This window comes from Equus quagga, chromosome 6 (genome assembly GCF_021613505.1).
Source record: "Equus quagga isolate Etosha38 chromosome 6, UCLA_HA_Equagga_1.0, whole genome shotgun sequence".
Lineage (NCBI taxonomy): Eukaryota > Metazoa > Chordata > Mammalia > Perissodactyla > Equidae > Equus > Equus quagga.
The window spans coordinates 76752145-76767321 of record NC_060272.1 but is presented as its reverse complement, the minus strand read 5'-3'; the positions used below and the strand labels follow the sequence as shown (position 1 = coordinate 76767321).

The following is a 15177-nucleotide window of genomic DNA, read 5'->3' as shown; positions in this document are numbered from 1 at the left end:
TGGGGGGACACAAACATTTAGTTCATAACAATTGGGCATCTTTTTTACAGTCTCCTGGAATTTTCCTTTATAAGTAGTTATTATACTTTCGTCTGTAGGATTATCTGATTGTCACCACTGTAGGCTATGGGTCCATGAGACAATCCACATCTCCTCTGCCTCACTATGTGTCCTGGTGTGTGGCATACAGTAGGTGTTCAATAAATGCCCTGTGCTAAAAGCCCTAGAAACAAATTTGAATGTGACTTGGTTTCTGTCCTTGAGGAACTCAGGAGAGGAGGGAGATCTTGATATAATTATTTTCCGTACAATGGGATACATTTCATTAAAAGATATGGGTGAGGTTGAGAGGTGGCAGGGAGGAGAAGAGTCAGCTCTGCTTGGGGTGGGAGTGATCAAGAACATTTCACAAGAGAAAGTGATGCTATGATAAAGTGTCCTTATTTAACTGAAGGAATGAGTATGAAAGAACTAAGCCCGGGGACAGACATTATAAACCCCAGCTTTGTACATTTGTATAAATATGTATAATAAGATATTATTACTCTTATTAGTCTTTACCTCTGCTTGAGGAGTTTGCTGCAATTTATAGCAGTGATCACCAAATGCCAATTTGTAGACTGGCTGAGGCACAACCCTGGGAGACAGGAGCTGAGGGTCTGGTCTGCGTGTTTGGCCAGCCCCGCAGAGGGATCTGATACACCGCAAGCATGGGGACCCTGGTGTGGAGCAGTGGTTCTCAAACTGAAGCTTGCACAGAGTCACTTGGAGGTTAGTTAAAATGCAGATGGCTGGGCCCCACCTCAGAGCTTCTGTACGGTCCTGCGTCGCTTAACGACAGGGATACGTTCTGAGAAATGCATCGTTAGGTGGTTTCATCCTGCAAACGTGACAGAGTGCACTTACATGAACCTGGGTGGTGCAGCCTACTACACCCCTAGGCTGTGTGGTACTAATCTTGTGGGATCACTGTTGTATACGGGGTCTGTCGTTGACGGAAAAGTTGTGACGAGGCGCATGACCGTATGGGGTGGAGCCAAGAATTTGTATTTCTAACAAGTTCCAGGTGACGCTGCTGCTGGTCTGTGACCACATTTGAGAATCACTGGTATGTAAGATCACCACTGATTTCTTGGCGCTTTGAGGAAGTGGTCCACATAATTGACTTATCCAGATAACTAAAGCTTCTGTCTCCAAATGCCAAAGCTTTGTTTCTTTAAATCATATTAAGAAAACAGTTTCTAAAATGAATTCTGCATTGCTTTACTTTCTTAATCAGAGGATTCTGAGCGCCAGCAAACCCTCTCTTGATGACTCAGGATTATCACAACGAATATCCATTATGGTTCAGTTCAATGATGCATGGGGAGACATTCCAGCCAGTTAACGCCGGACAGCAGGGCACAGCAGTCTGCACTGATGCCCGTCCCGTGTGGAGAAGGGGCTTGGGGGCTCCCTTGCTTTGGCAGGCACTGACCTTGAAGTCTCTAGTTCGTGGGAAGGCCCGCGGGTCCTAGGAGAAGGTCTGAGGAGGCCTCGCCTCAGAGGGCCACTTAGGGGCTTGGGATATTTTACCAGTTGGTACAGAAGCATTTCATTATTTCAACAACAGTAAGGCTGTACTACACATATCAACCCTGAATACACATCGGTTCTGTGAGTGCCCAGTTCAATAATGGCTCGTTTTTATCGTTCAGTGTTTCTTCTTCTTACTAAGTCCTCAGCTCTCATTAATTGTTAACTTTTATGCATTCGTTCAACCACTGTTGAGCACTCTGGGTTTGCACAAAGATGAATCAGGCATGCAGGGCATGTGCCGCCCAGCTGGGAAATCAGACAGGTTCCCCAACTGCTCGGGGACCCAGTGTTCTCTCGGTGACGTTTGAATACCTTCTTGCACTTCCAATATTGCAGAGCAGTGAGGATGAAATGAAAAACAATGCAAAATCCCTTTAAATGGTTAAGTACTATATAAGTGAAAGGGATTCTTCTTTTTACTGAAAGTGTTGGAACTTACTGAAAGTGTTGGAACTAGGATCCCCGGATAAGTGGCGCGATGCTGTAACAGAAGCAGCCTTTCCTCGGTATTTGCAGCCTGGTATACTATAGCAAATGCTTATATCTCTCAAGTCATAAATTGAATCTGAGAAAAGGAAGAGCAGCAATATTAGTAATAAATGTGTGCTCAGGCTATAGTAAGGAGGCTCTTGTTCCCTTTAAGTGGCATCCAAAAGCTTTTTTTCTCCCAATTTTTCATTGCTGTTCTCCTGTTTCAAGCTGTTCTTTCTTTCTTCTTCTCTTCCTCTTCCTCCCCCTCCCCTCCCCCTCCCCCTCCCCCTCCTCCTCCTCCTCCTTCTTTTTGGTGCGGAAAATTGGCCCTGAGCTAATATCTTTTGCCAATCTTCCTCTTTTTGCTTAAGGAAGACTGTCCCTGAGCTAGCATCCATGTCAGTCTTCCTCTATTTTGTATGTGGGATGCCACCGCAGCATGGCTTGATGAGCGTTGTGTAGGTCCACGGTGTGTAGGGATCTGAACCTGCAAACCTCGGGCCACTGAAATGGAACATGCAAACTTAACCACTACCCCACCTGACCAGCCCCAACCTGTTCTTTCTTTAGCAGTGGATACAGTTTAGGCTAGATTGTGAGTGACAAAGATAATTGCTTTTTGGTTTGGGGAGGTGAAAAACAGCAGACGTGTGTATGAGAGCGAGGTATCAACCACAAACAGAATTCATGGCCACTGGCCCCGTGTGTGTTAGGGTGAATGTGTCTTTATGCATAGGTGAAAGGACAGGATTGATTTAAAGCTGCCTTTTAAAAATAGCTTCTCTTCTTCTCTGCTCGTTTGACATGGTGCTGGCTCGTGGGTCTGCATCAAAACCTGCATATGACTTACTGGTTCAATCTCATTGTTTCTTTGCTTTTCAGTAGGGAGTTGCTGAGTCAGACTGGGCACCAATAAAGAGACTCTAGTGGAATATGGTCCTTTGAATTTTCACTTCCCCATACCCACCTAGGGGGGCTTTCTTGGTAAAATGATTCTTGTTCTGTGGACCAGTCTATCTTGGCTGGTAAAGTTAAGTTAGGAGAGAGTGGGTAAAGCAGGCTGTGAGAGTACAGCATCATATTGTGCTGGAGAAAATATGGGAAAAAAGTCTCTAAACAGAGTGCCGGTTGAGTTGTAAATCCTATCTCCACCTTTGCCAGGAACTTACTTGGGACCTTGAATAACTTTTCAACTCCTCTACATCCAGATCTTTCATTCCAGGCCAGCTTTCTACATGGGGAGATTAGGGAGTTCCCCCTCTATGTGTGGCAGCGATATTTCCCTAGAACTCTTTTCTTCCCCTGCCCCTTGCTTCTCTCGACCTGGCTTCATGGCCCATTGGGTCATGGCTCATTCGTTCATTCACTTATTCAACAAAGCTACTCTGAGGACCTTGTGTCAGGGTGTGATTGGCACTAAGGATTCAAAGATGAATAAAATGGGATTTTTTGCCCTCTGGAGGCCATGTGACAAATGCTGTAACAGGACCATGCGCACGCTGCAGTGGGAGCCCCATAGAAGGCCTGCGAGGGTGGAAAGGGCAGGGGCAGCCTCACAGAGGAGGTGACATTTGAGTCTGGAGAGGAGGGTTGGATTTCTCCAGGTGGCTCAAGCTGAGACCATGCTTCGAATCCCCTTCTGCCTCTCCCATGTCCATTTCTCTGCTCAGCACCCATCTCATTCTTGCAGGGCCAGATTCTGGGTTAAGGAATTGATGAATCACTTTTGTCAGCCTTCCCAGAAAATGTATTGTCTCTTCCAGGTAAGATATCTTTATTTTAACAGTGCTTTTATATGGCTAATGCCTCAACTCAAGCAGTGGCTTTACCATGTGGTGTGTTTTCAGGCTGCCTCTCAGATGGTCTTGCCACAACGATATCTACCTTCTTGGCTGGTTTCAACTTGTTACCACTGTTCCCAGATTCTGAGCACAGCAATGGCATTGTTGAAAAGGAGAGTTTGCCTGGTAGTGATGGTCGGTAAGGGCCACTTACAGACACCATGACTGCGTTGAATTGAGAACCGCAGAAGAGACTGCCGAGGTCTCAGTTGTCATGCTAATACTCTCAGTATCAATGCAGTTTCACTATAGAAAAGGTTCTATCATTAAATCTGATTACACTGGGGAAACTGATGGCTTTAGCAGATAAGTGATGTCCTGTAATTCTGAATGTGTAGTATTTTTCTTTATGAGATAATTTAGAGTAATTAGAGAGAAAATAAAACTTAGACATTCTTCCTGAGAGGCCTTCTCCAGATAAAAGGAAGAATGCCTTTCAAATCTGATAGAAGCTTTTGTTTTTAGACTGTATTTCAGACAAGTTAGTTTCAGTGAGATGGGAGACTAATTTTTGCAAAGGATAATTTGTGAGCCACGGTGCTGCTCATGCCTACACAGATTTCATGACATAGCAGGCTCACAATAAACATTTGTCAAATAAGTGAATGAATGAATATTCTGACTGCAATGGTCAAACTATTGTGAAAGATGAAGATTGCTGTAACCACTGCAGTTTTCTGCTTTTGAGTTAAGGCTGGGGGCTCCCCCTCGCAGTCAGTACACAACGGAAGTACAATGGCAGTAATGGCCCACAGCTAATGTTTCCCGAGGGGTTTAGGAATTGGTGTGAAGAGACAACATTCTCCTTCCCAAGGAGCTCTGGGGAGGCCTCATGTCCAGACAAGGCTCATACCATGATCAGGCAGCCATGTGGTTAGAGGAGACGCTGGGTCCCTCATTCTTCTAGATCGAAGGTCCTCTGTGAACATGCGAACCCTTCGGAAAGAATCAGTCCCCCTGCAGCAGAGATCAGTTGACTCCCTTGGGAGGACCGTGTGGGAATGAGAGGTGGATGAGTAACCGGGGCTGCGAGGAAGGAGGAGAGCGGTGCTGTCGGAGGCAGGAAGGAAACACAAGTCCTTTGGCCGCATCGCTCCCCTTCTTTCCCACCTAGTGCCCAGCCTCTTGAGGGAGAAGGCTGGTTGAGTTATGAGTTTTTGATTCATTATTAAGAGTTAAAATCCACCGAACACGGAAGCAAATTGAAAAAGTCAAACTCTTCCAACGTTATGTATTTTGGAAAGTGCAAGTAGAATTAGTTATGGTAATACTGAAACGATCTAAATTAGAAACTTGTATCCCAAATATCCAATGAAGTTAATGAAGAAGGGGAAAAAAGCTGTTTTCTAACCACCTAGATTTCCCTTCATATGGAGTCCAGGGAAATGGGTATGACATTAGAAGCTGGGGAATATTAATTTAGAGGAGGATTATACAGGGGTGTTATGAGGAAAATGATAAGCAGCTATTCAGAAGTTTCCCAGTGGGGAGAAAATCCAAAGGCCTAGAAGAAAGCAGATTATGATTGAACAGGATGTTTGCCATTAGGGAAAACTTTCTGCCTGTGTTATGCTGGAAGGTTCTAGATGGGTTTCCGAAGAAGCCTGCAGTTTCTCCTTTTGTGAATAATTTGAATATATATATTGGCTAGACGGCAACACACTGGTGCCATGGGGCTCCCTAGGAGTGTAAGTAAGACATGGTCTCTGAAAAGGGAGTGCTGTAGAATGGTCTGAGTTGAGGGGACTAGACCACATCACCTCTCAAAACAATTCACTTGAGGGAATGAGGTAATCTTATAATAGTTTTCAAAGATCAGTATGGTAAGGAATATTTTGCCTCCGCAATTTGTAATTGGCCCAGCCCGCATTAACCAGCATCAGCCTCCTTTCCACCCAGCCATCTCCATGACTTTTCCTAAGCACTCCGCTCTCTGGATCTGACCCTGATCCCAACCTCTTTTTTCTTTTTTTAATAGACCTTAGTTTTTGGAGTGGCTTTAAATTCACAGCAAGATTGAGCAAAAGGTATCAAGAGTCTCCTCCCCCTGCCACTGCCCACATCCCCCACTATCAACATCCTGCACCAGAGTGGTACTTTTTACAATCAATGAACCAACGTTGACACATCATTATTACCCCAAGTCCATAATTTGCATTAAGGTTCTCTCTTTGCATTGTACATTCTGCAGGTTTTGACAAATGTGTAATGACATGCATTCATCTTTACAATATCATCCAGAATACTTTCACTGTCCTAAAAATCCTCTAGACTCTGCCTGTTCATCTCTCCTTCTCCTTAAACCCTGGCAACTGCTCATCTTTTCACTGTCTCCAGTTTTACCTTTTCCAGAATGTCATGTGCTTGGGACCATTCAGTATGTCGCCTTTCCAGATTGGCTTCTTTCACTTAGTACTAGGCATTTAAGGTTTCTCCGTGTCTTTTCATGGCTTGATAGCTCATTTCTTTTTATCACGGGATAATATTCCAACCTCTTTTTTAGACCCTTCTCAGCTCTCTCAGGCTGCCTCCTGGCACAGAGACAGAAGCAAAGGAGAAACGGATGTCTACAGGGTCAGTGTCTTCTGGGCCCCTGAAGAAAAACTCCATCCCTTTAAAGCTCTGCCCCATTATGAAATTTTGGCATTTTTCCACCCAGTAGATTAACTCCTCGTTTATGTGTAGGATCACATTGTCCTGCCTTTGCAGCAACCTGGGGCAGTTTCCTAGTCTCAGGCTCTGAACTCCCATGAGCAGAATGACAGGAACTTGTTCCCACCCTTGCCTCCCCTGCAGACTCCTCCCTCACCCGGCCCCTACTTTCTATGTTGGCTGCTGATGTCCTCCTGTGGACACTGCTGCTGTCTGGCTCCACTTTGCCAATCGGTGGCCTCTGCTCCGGGAGATGTGCTGTTGCACCAGCTGATGAGAGCTGCTGCACAGGTGTGGTAATCAGCCTAATTTTATTGATGTGGAGCCAGTGTCTCTCATGGCCAAAGATAAGGCTCCCAAAGAAGCAAGAAAGGGACCTCTCATTCCTTGGATGTTAAAGTGTTTGATAAGGATCCAGAATAAGTTAGCCCTGCCCTTTTGGGTTCCGGTGGGACAGGCTGGAGAGCAGTGGGGTCTCCTGCAGTGAAGATCCTGTTTCCTGTGGCAGGATCACACACATTGATGTGTTACTCTTGCTGAAAGTCATTTTTTTCCGGTCTTCAGTCATTGAATATTACTTGGTAACTGGGTTCATAGCATAGCAAAGTAAAAATTCTCAAAGTATTGTATTAGTGTCTTATTAATGAGTTCCATTTATGGGTTATCTATACCAAGACATTGCCATACACTCTTCTCTCTCCCAAAATAATCTTGGCCTTATTTTAAAAGACTGTTTAACTAGGAAATCCTCACATCTCTTACACTTTGGGACAGCTCACACGGTTCCTTGATCGGATAGTTCAAGGAAACTAATTTTACGTCTAATACTTAAATTTCTGATTATAGATGCAGAACAGTACTATGATTCTCTTGGAGTGTTGCAAAAGGAACAGCTTAAATATAGAAATAATTGGCTTTTACAAACATGCAAAGAATTATAATAACACTTTGAGAAATAAAGCATTGTTGTGATGCTTGATTTTAGTTCCTTCAATTAGAGCTTGCAAATTCATATATTGTCTCATGGAATTGTTATTTGAAAATCTTTCTTCTTTATTTTTCTGTTCCCTGACTGTACTGGTGTATGCTCTTTTTTGTTTTGATCTTCCTGTAAATCTCTCTTTTTCTGCAAACAACAGTTTCTGGAAATAACACTAGTGGGTAGACCAGCAGGCTGGCTTTCATCCCTTCTCTGCCATGATATACTCTGTCTACTGGACCATTGGCTTAAAGTCAGCCGGCTTAGGAATAGTGACTATTGTATGTATTTACAGAAAAGGAATTTGCCTGGGCCTCATTTCCTTTTGGGGAGGAAGGAGATAGTTACAGAGCATGATCTTTATGACACATGAAAAATATAAAACAAAAAGACAAGATCTCGGACATCCAGGGCTCGAGATCTAGGATTAGACATTCCAAATGCCATAGCAAGTAGCTAAGCTGAACTAGGAGACGGTAAAATGGATAACCTGGAAGAGTACGTGGAAAAAGTGATTCAAGAGAATGATAATGTTTTATTTCAGGTTCTTGTAAGGATTAATCATGACCTTCAAAAAGAGACGAAACACTAGACCAGGTGCCATGAAGCTTGGGTCACATGTGGAGCCGCCTCTGAGTCAGAGAGGATAACTGGGGAGAAAGATGGAAAATATGAAAAAATAACATGCAGCGATGAAACAGCACGCACTGCCTTATCACCAGGAAATTATTTTTAGGGCAAGTAGCAGGGGTTAGGGTATTGTCTGACTCCAACAGGCCGAAGAGGCTGACCCCATTAGTACAGTGCTTTTCCCGAATAAATGAACTACGATGGGCAGTCAGTCCTCGGTGTGGCTCCTGCCGCAGTGGGTCGGGTCACAACACAAACACGGAGGTTCTCATGCCAGCCAGGGCGCTTGCAAGTGCAAATGAATTTATATAGACAGCACTTAGGGGCTTTCCCCCCTTAGTGTAAACGTTCTCCCTCCAGTTTCTGATTATCAAATTCAGGTTTGTCTTCAAGACCTTGGTCAAGTGCTGTTTCCTCTCTGAAGCTTTTCCCCTTTTGTCTTGTCAGAAAGAATTTAACTTTTCCTAACACTCCCACTGCACCCCTGTCTGTTTCTACACAGAAGTCACTTCGCTGTCTTCTATTTTCATTTGCACACCCATCTCTCCCATTGGATTTTAACTTATCTGAACTCAAAGACCATCCCTTACACTTATTTGTGTTCTCAGTGCCCCACACGGTGTTTGGCATGTGGTAGGGTCTCAGAAAAGTATTTGCTGGAGAAATAAATTAGTTCTAACTAAATTTAAAAGGTTACTACCCTGATCTAGCAGATCGTGTTAAATCAGCACACAGCTCTTCAGTGCCTCCTGTGAGCGAGGCGCTGCGTGAGGGCTGCATCCAGCTGAGCCCTGCAGTCAGGCTGGAAGAAAGTGCTCTGCTGGACCAGCAGCTGTACTGCGGCCTGATCCCTTGGCAGCTGACCGAGCTAAATCATCTCAGGAATTCCGCTTTGCAAAATTCTCTGAACTGGCTTTGACTGCCTTCTGGGCCTGCAGTGGGCTTCCCAGTTTTTGTGACCACTTTTCCTTTGTTCTTGCTATTAATACCGTCCTATAGCCAATCCTACTAGGTTCATCCAGTTGTTCTGTCTGTTCTTAACATCTCTGGTTCTTCCACTGACTCTGTCTGCAGGAGTTCTGGGCTCCTAGCCTCTCCAGTTAGAGTCTTCCCTTAGCCTTTCTCTTAGAAGCTGCTCACTGGGACAATGTTAGCCAAAGTCAGTGGCTTGTTTATAATGTTGTCAAACTCATAAATTTTAAAAAATCTCTCTTATTAGCTTCAGAGTGTTCATAAATTTCAAGGAGGAAGGTTTCTTTTGCAAAGACGAGGCTGTTTTCCCTGCTGTAGCTCATGCTGTGTCCTGGTCAGCCAGAAGGAGAACGTCAGATGTCTGTTTCCACGTGGTTAATGGTTATGAGAGGCAGCCAGTGACGCGCGAGGGGACCCGGATTAACAGGGAGAGAAGCTGATGTCTGTGTCCTGGCTCCCCCCTTATCAGCTACATGACTTTTGACAAGTCACTTAGCCTTCTCAGCCTTAATTTTCCTACACGTAAAGCCGGGATAGTAGTCCCTGTCTACCTCAGAAAGTCGTCATCTATCTCGTTGGCAAACTGTTTTTGACCATTGTTAGGAGACCGAGGAGACTAGTGTAACAAATTCCAATTTTCCCTGTAATGCGAGGCCAGATCGTAGCTCTGTAGTTATGGCTCTGCGAAGGTGCTCAAAATGCATTTTCTTTTTAAAAAAATTACTGCATAATTCTATTTTATGTAAAAAAAGTTTGTGTGTTTGTGTATATATATACACACACACACGTTTATGGGTTTCTGTGTATAGCCAGCCCTGGTGGTCCCGTGGTTAAGATTTGGTGCTTTCACCACCGTAGCCCAGGTTCCTTTCCCAGTCAGGGAACCACACCACCATCTGTCGGTTGTCATACTGTAGCAGCTGCGTGTTGCTGTGATGCTGAAAGCTGTGCCACCGGGATTTCAAATACCAGCAGGTCACCCATGGTGGACAGGTTTCGGCGGAGCGTCCAGACTTGAGACAGACCAGGAAGAAGGAACTGGCACCCACTTCCAACAAACTGGCCATGAAACCCTATGAATAGGAGGGGAGCACTGTCTGATGTAGCACCGGAAGGTGAGAGGGTGACGCAGACAGACTGGGCAGGGTTCTGCTCTGCTGTCCACAGGGTCACTAGGAGTTGGAATCTCCTGGAGGGCACTGACAACAGCAAACACCTGCTTATACACATGCATGCAGGAAAAGGAGGCAGAGCTTGGAAGGAGATATATAAAATCGTGAGTCCATGTGAGTGAAGAGTTGATATTTCATTTCTGATATCTACATTTCTTTAAGTGGTGGGATTCTGGGCGACTTTTATCTTCTCTTTTGCAGTATTTAAAACAAATTAATGAAAAGAACTATAACGTCTTCCTGACAAAACTCTTTTCCTTGTGCTTATAAGTAAAATGCAGTTTTGTCTCCCTGTAGTTCTGTCTCTTCATGCATCAGACCAAATGACCATACAGATTTCTTTTTGGCTAAATTTGCAGGGAATGTTGGGTAGGTCTGACTTCAAATATAGGCTTCTTTCTAAACTGAAGACTGACTTAGTGGGCTCAGGATGGGGTGGGCTGGGGGGTACCCCCCAGAGACAGACGGTCGTCCTCCAGGGCAGGTACAGGTATGGGTTGGGTCTAGCAGCTTGGAACATGCGGATGGACGAGTCTGTATGGGGCTGCTGCGGGACAGTAGTACCAGGAGTTTATTAATGGTGGGCAGCAGTTTACCTGACCACTCCTGCAGGGCAATTAGTTTGCAGAAAGCAAGACTCAAAAGTAATAAATTGTTTACTGTACACAACTGTAGCTTCAGCCGCAGTGTTCAGGGCAGACAATGCAGTTACTTCTGTGGAGACATGCTTTGCTTGTTTAGAGGTCACCTGCCTCCCATGGCAACAGGCTGTGCTCAAGGTGTGTTAGATGCCAAAGTAATCCACTTAAGGACAGCCAAGCTCAAAGTTTCTGACTGCCCACATGGCTGCTGGCCAGGTGGCTGCTAGAGGGCTTCTGCGAGCGTCCTTCAGCTTCTTGAGGCCTTCAGACCTCAGAGCATCTAGTTATAACGGTAAGAAGGAGGCAGCGGCCTAGGGAGTGGGGAAGTGTAGACTCAGAGGGGGCGGCAAAGCCAGCTGGTCCCCACCAGCTTGTCCTCTCTTGGACCCCAGAGCATCCAGGCAGGACACGCGTAGGTGCAGCATAATGGCAAATGGATCGAGTTGTTAATTCCGTAAACCAAAACGAAAATCTAACTTTATGCTTGATTTTATGTGAAATACTCAAATAAATTAGTCAAGTAGTTGTGGCGAGAGTATCTTTTATACTTGCAGTCAGACTTATGTTTCAGCAGATTTACAGCGTGGTTTGGCAAAGTGGTAATCTGAGTTAACAACTAGGTGAATCTAGTTATTCTTTCTCATTCTGACTTAAGCTAAAATGTAATGTGGAGGTCAACCCACTCTTTTTTTTTTAAATGAGAAAATGGAGGCCGGAAGTGTTGTATGAGTTGTCCAAAGTCACAGTGATTTAGAGGCTGAGTGGGTCCTGGAGCAGAGGACTCCTCCCTCGCGGCCCGAAGAGCTGGTCATCGTCGGAAGTGAGGGCTCTTCCTTTCTTTGAAGGCTGTTCTGTTCGTATTCCTCAGTGATTCTCACTTAGTTTTCCTTTGATTACTAACGAGCTTTGCCATTTTCCCACAGGTTGGTTGGAACCTTTTAGAAGGCGGGACTGTTTTTGCCGTGGTGAGGGCAGTGCTGGGAGCAGGAGGATTGGTCGGCGTTTGCCACGCGGGCCGCCAACGGTCAGAGGGCGCACCACAGCCTGCCAGAGCCAGAGGCGCTGCGGTGATCACTGAGCCGGACTTTCACCTTCAAATCGGGAACTGAGACCCATAGAGACCAAACGGCTTGTCAAAACTCAGAGCTGTGACTGGAACCTGAGACTCTTGACTGTGCCTGTCTTATCACAGGGACTGTGTTCTAAACAGAAGTATCAATTGTATTAAACTTAGACGGAAATATACATTTTAGGAGACTAAGCTGGCTGTTTGTTTCCCCAGGACGTATCTGAAACGTCTTTGTTAACCAGTCCCTGGAATCATTTTCTGTCTGCCACCTTTCCGTAAATTGAGTGCTTCCATCTGTCTAGTTGAGGCTTCCTACATATCAATAACCCTAGTCGTGATATTATTCATGCTGCAAAGTCTCAGAACCACAAACGATGCTGAATTTCATTGCCTGATTTGCAGTTAATTACCAAACGTACCTTTTGTTCTTGGAGACTTGCCCTTGGTTACTTTTTACATATTCCTTCCTTCTGTGCTCTCCCCACTACCCGGCTGTTATTTCATCTCTGCATTTGTTCCTTTAGCAGTTGCTGGTGGCACAGCGTTGTGTCAGGCAGGTACCATGTAAATAATTAACCAGCAGAGCATACGTATGGCCAGGAAAGAGCAAAAGGCGTGGTACTTTTGCAGATCGAGCAGATGGTAAAGATGGCTGGTTTCTGGGCAAACTGACGCTCTAAGCAGACAGCACGTGACAGGTGTAATCGTTCCTAAGTGGCTTCGTTAGACTCCCATCCTCCCCTCTACAGATCCTGCAGTACAGAAGGTTGTTACTTTCACATGTTTGCCCGGGAACATCCGAACGTTGGAAGTCTCGTGGGTGTATTAAATTGAACATAGCCCGCTTCCAAGGTGTGCTCTCCTTTTTGACAAGTGGTGGTACCAGTTATAGAGCCCCATATCTTGGAGTAACCCTGTACTGCTCTTTGTCTCACACTTCACGTTTAATGCGTCAGCAAATCCTGCTCGCTTTACCTTAGAAATAAGCCCTAAATATAACTACTTCTCACCACCTCTACAGCAAGGCTCTGGTCCAAGCCAAACATTGCTCAGCTGGAGTCTGCATTGGTCTCCTAACTCACTCCCGTCCCCAACCAGGTACTCTCGAACCTGCACCTAGATTGATCCTTTTGATTTAATAGTCATGTTATATTCCTGCTCAAATACTAACATGGCTTTTTAATCCTGCTTAGAATATAGTGTAAAACTCATCACAGGTAAGGGTCCTGCATGATCAGGCCCTGGGGACCTCACTGACTTGTTCCTACCAGCCTCCTCCTCTTGACTTGCTCTCCAGGCACACTGACTTCCTGGCTGTTTTTCAAATGCACCAAACACGTCCCTGTCTCAGGGCCTTTGCACCTGCCCTTCTTTCCAGCATGGATGCTGTCTTCTCTCTAGGCTTGCTCTCTCATCTCATTCAATTATCTGCTCAATGTCACCCCTTCAGAAGGACTCACCTTGACTCCCACATCTAAATTGAACTCCTTCGTCACTCTCTGTGCCCTTATCCTTTATTTTTCTTTATTGTATATACTAATATGTGTTTGTTTGTTGTCTGCTCCTTGACTAGATTGTAGGTTCAGAGATAGACATTGGGTTTTGTTCACTACTTGTTCTACAGAAAATAAATATTTGTTAAATGAATTATTGGGATTATCTGAGAACTGTATTGCAATTATTAAAATTCCTGTTATAGACCAAAGCTTTGTTGCATATTAGGACTGAAAGGACACTGGCGATATAAAATGGGAAAATACTATTGTTTTTCCCCTCATTCTCATTGGATTTGTTTGTGCTGCCATTCCTGCCTCCCCGCCATTTATTCTATAACAGTTTATCTATAGATTTCACATGCACGTCTCCAGGGTGAGTGCTGGCGCCAGAGTTAGAAGGTGAGAGCCCTGTGTGTGGTTTCTTGTTGTGTCCTGGTATCCATCAACAGAAGCCTAGACAGTGTGCATTGATTCTGGGCAGTCTGATGTCTGTTTGTGTTCTCTCCAGACATTTTAGAGTCTGTGTTGCTCTCCCCGAGTCCTCTCAAAATGAACAGATTCTAAAGCCCTCAGGAGACATTAGCTGTGGACCATTACTGTTACTGTTTGGTCAGTTTGCTGTATCATAAGACTTATAAATTGCCCAAGAGAATCATAAATTGTCAATAGTTCTTCCAGAATGACTAACTTTATTAATATTTATGATTAATCTCTGAATGGTTTCCTGTAGCTTTTCTACTTTCTTTTATTCATGGGAGATATTAAAAGCAATTTCTCTTCAGGTTGAAAATATTGAGGCATACACAAATTAAAGACATTTGAATGAAGCAGTACCTACAGCCGTATTTTGTACCTGTGACCTGTGTCCCTTGATAAGTGCTGTGAGGTCTGGAGCGTCTCTGCTCGGGATTGCCATGAGCTTAGAACTGGGGCCACCACGAGGCAGTTTCGGGAACCGGACTCCAGGTTAAGTGAAGCCATTTATCGATGCTTTAATTATGAAGCGTTAGGGTATTTAGTTTCTTTCCATTTGTTTGAAAATCCTGTCTTTGTCCCCTGAGACCTTCTCTGGTCCCCAGTCTTCCATAAATCCGTGGCCATTTCAGGAGGCAGGTATGATTTAGTTTTCCCAGGTTAGGCTGACCCAGGCGTTTCCTTCCATCTTCAGTCTGTGAGTATAACTGCATCTCCACCTCCACGAAGCTGTGCCTAACCACATAGTAACTACACCTGCTACTGTGTACCAGTAACTAACTACACCTGTGCTAACTACACAGTAACTACACCTGTTACTGTGTACTAGTAACTAACTACACCTGTGCTAACTACATAGTAACTGCACCTGTTACTGTGTACCAGTAACTAACTACACCTGTGCTAACTACAAGTAACTACACCTGTTACTGTGTACTGGTAACTAACTACACCTGTGCTAACTACATAGTAACTGCACCTGTTACTGTGTACAGTAACAAACTACACCTGTGCTAACTACACCTGTTACTGTATACCAGTAAGTAACTACACATTAACTACACCTGTTACTGTGTACCAGTAACTAACTACATCTGAGCTAACCACAAGTAACTACACCTGTTGACTGTGTACCAGTAACTAACTACACCTGTACTAACCACACAGTAACTACATCTGTTGCTGTGTACCAGTAACTAACT

The 15177-nt window shown here is 44.6% G+C and overlaps 1 protein-coding gene across 1 annotated transcript in view; it reads left to right on the top strand.

Moving 5' to 3' along the window:
• The window catches only part of ATP8A2 (ATPase phospholipid transporting 8A2), a 589227-nt gene that overhangs the window by 27194 nt on the left and 546856 nt on the right, over positions 1 to 15177 (top strand). The gene's annotated exons all lie outside the window — the stretch shown is intronic.